This window comes from Pygocentrus nattereri, chromosome 5, assembly GCF_015220715.1.
Source record: "Pygocentrus nattereri isolate fPygNat1 chromosome 5, fPygNat1.pri, whole genome shotgun sequence".
In the NCBI taxonomy this organism is placed as follows: domain Eukaryota; kingdom Metazoa; phylum Chordata; class Actinopteri; order Characiformes; family Serrasalmidae; genus Pygocentrus; species Pygocentrus nattereri.
In genome coordinates, this window is record NC_051215.1 from 45,460,118 (window position 1) to 45,463,641 (window position 3,524).

Here is a 3,524-nt window from a genome sequence, read left to right on the forward strand (position 1 = left end):
AAAAATATCCCTGTCAAGCTCTCTCTCTCTCTCTCTCTCTCTCTCTCTCTCTCTCTCTCTCTCTCTCTCTCTCTCTCTCTCTCTCTCTCTCTCTCTCTCTCCCCCTCCCTCTCATTTTCTCGACCCCACCACCACCTCTTTCCGGCCCAAATGCACCCCCCCCAACTGCCCCACTCCTCTCCACTTCGTAACCGTTTCAAAGTCCTCCAACAATCCTCGGAAATGAGCCTCCCACCCACCCTCGGCCAGCTCCCTCTGGAAAGGTCACAGGGCTCTGAACAATGAGGCTGAGTTGCTCTCCAGCCTTCAGAGCAGCTTCTCTTACTCCCCCCCGTCCTCCACATACAAACACATGGTGGTCTTCAGGGCTGGTGAGGAAACAGTCCATTTCTCTTGGCCTGTTACTGGAATTCTTCTGTCCTTATCATTCTCCTCTGCTCACCTTCCTCTGCCCCGCGGGCCAGGCAGGCTCAGGAAAGGGACGTCAAGTGGCAAGGGGGAGAATGGACATGTGCTAAAGGAGGTTTCCCAAGGTTACCACAGGAAGGTGTAGAGGCAATGACATTTACATGGCAACACAAACCTCCTGGGTCTGCTCTTCTCTCTCTCTCTCTTTCTCTCTCTCTTGCTCTCTCGCTCTCGCATTATCTTTTGACCCCCATATTTGCAATTACCCAGTGAAGCTCCTACAGCAACGCAGGCTGAGAAAGTGAACAGCAGTGACGGTTGCCTTTTAGTTTAAGGATGAGTCAGTGTTTTCGAGGAAACTATGAAGTTCCTCTGTTTACTGTAGACCCACATTCATAGAAACAGATGGTTTCAGTTGTTTCCCAAAATCATATCAGCTTGTACAGGGAGCTCATTAGGGAAACGTATTGTGGCAGTGTATTTTGGCAAGTCTTTTTGTGTTTTTGTTATGAGTTCTTAAAATAAATAAATAAATAAATAAATAAATAAAAATAACCTTGCCAGAGGGGGTTGCTTTCTGTTTATCAAAATAGCTGGAAGTGTTTTCTTTTGCCTCTGATTCTGAAGCACTTACACAAATAGCACCTCTGACCTTAGACAAATAAATTGTTGTACAAAAAAGTATCTCCAAAATGATGTTTACATGAGAAGGCGGAAGTTAATGCAAAGACTTTTTATTTCAAGTCATTTAGGAGCATTTCTAATGGTCCATACAATGTAAAGGATCACTGCTGTATTCAAATAATATCCAAAAATTAAAGTTGAATTTTTTTTGTTTTTTTATTTTTTTTTTTTTTAATAGACGAATAACATGTTTTCTCTTTTTTTTGGAAAGCATGAACAGTGTGAACTGGCTTGTTATTCTTAAGTTATTGGAGTGAAGAATAAAAGTCTGAAAAAATCCAAACAAATACTCACACTGGCCACTTTATTAGGCACATCTGACTTCTTTCTTCACTCATTGTTAATTTTATCAGGTCCACATGCCATTTAGGTGCATTATTTAGTTTTACAAATATAAACTGTAGTCCATATCTTTCTCTGCACTGTCAGCCCCCCTTTACCCCATTCATTCAAATATTCAGCCAACAGCATGCTATGGTCAGAAACTGACCGCTGATGAGGGGTGACTAACACAAGGCGACACATGACCTGCCTCTGCAAGTTGGGCCAACCTGCTCATTGGTGGTCCTGTGGGGGTCTTGACCTGAATTGGGTAAAGGAGGGCTAACAAAGTGCAGAGGAACAGACAGACTGAAGTACAGTTGTAGAACTGGACATCTGGATGGTAAGTGGAGCTGATAAAATGGGCAAAGGGTGCAGGTTCAAGGTAGGTGTAAAGTGACCAGTGAATGTATGATGAAGGACTTCCTGGGGGAATCAGTAGTGTCCATTTCCAGAGCCCGGGGTACAGCATCTTTAGCTCCCACGCATTCATATCCGCACTTTCAGCTCCTGCGTCTCTATTTAGAAACCGCAACCGCACTTCTGCCTCTCGTGAATACAGGAGTGAACAGTGGGTTGAGAGTTAGATGAGAGAAATCAGAATTTTTGTGCAGCACTCAAATTCACTAAAGTATGCGGGTGCTCCAGGCTAAATCATGACTGATTAGCTGATCATTCACACAGGCAAACTCTCTTTTAGTTCACGATCACTTGGGTGAATGGCATACGGCTCCCTACTCCCTATTATTAGACTACATTTATGGCATTTGGCAGACGCTCTTATCCAGAGCGACTTACAGTTTGATCATTTTACACAGGTAGGCGAAGGTGGTGTTAGGAGTCTTGCCCAAGGACTCTTATTGGTGTAGTGTAGGGTGCTGACCCAGGTGGGGATTGAACCCCAGTCTACAGCATAGAAGGCAGAGGTGTGAACCACTACACTAACCAACCACTAGGGCTTAATAACCCTGGCACCAAAATAGTGAACAATACGTCTAACAAACCTTTTGAGATTCAGCCACATGTGCACAATTCCCTACAGGATAGTGCACAATATTTGTGTCAAAATTTCATAACTCACATAGTGCACTATGTAGGGACTAAGGATCCGTTTGAGTCTCAGCCGTATCCAGCAGTCATTTCTTCATTGAGTAGTGGTGCCAGTAATTACTGCTTGTTAGCAACTTAACAAAATTCATTGGAATTATTTGGAGCTCATGAGGAAACTAGGAGGCTGTGACAACTTACTGACAACAGACCACTACGTTGTTAGTCATAACTTCCTAGGATGTTGTCACGACTTCAAGTTCCTGATGAACTACATTTTAATGATGTGGACACAAAAACAATAGGTTGTAACGTTGTGAAAGCGTAGCTGTTTTACTAGGATGTTTAAGGGGTTAAAAACGGCTTTCCGTGCCCTTCATGTAATAAAACACAACATACGGTAGCAACTAAGCCTCTCGACCACTATGTGGTGGTCACACCATATCCAGCGAGCAAGACCCTTCTTGTGAGAATTGCTGTAACAGAAATTCTACTCTGTGAACAGCAGATGGCAGCATTTCTACACCCAGCACACACAGACCAGGCACACAGGCTTGTTTCAGTGGCTCACTGGGAGAAGATCAGCCTGAAAACAAGAGACCTGCATTCCATGAGCATTCAGACAGAAAGACACACATAGTACAGTATGGTCACTCTATGGCTGTGTTCATAAGGCTACATGACACTTTCATGACAACTGACATAATAGACTGACATAAGCACTTATGACGACAGTTGTTTGTCATTTGCCAGATGTGATATCAAGCTGATGCACATCAATATCAAATTGATGTTGTTTTTTTTCTGTCTGGTTGTGCCATGACACTTTCTGAGGTGAACTGACACATGATGCTGATAATGTAACATCGATCAGGCTGACTGAAAATAAGTGAGCATTTTCTGTAAATATGAGTGGCGTTTTATGAGTTATAAGATTTCAGCTGTCACGTCACTGACGTCAGCGTGAAATACAAAGTCGCTTGTTGTAGTTGTGCTACATCTTTTCCCCCAGATGTGTGTGTCATGACACAAATCGATGTCAGAATGAACACATGAAGAGAAGC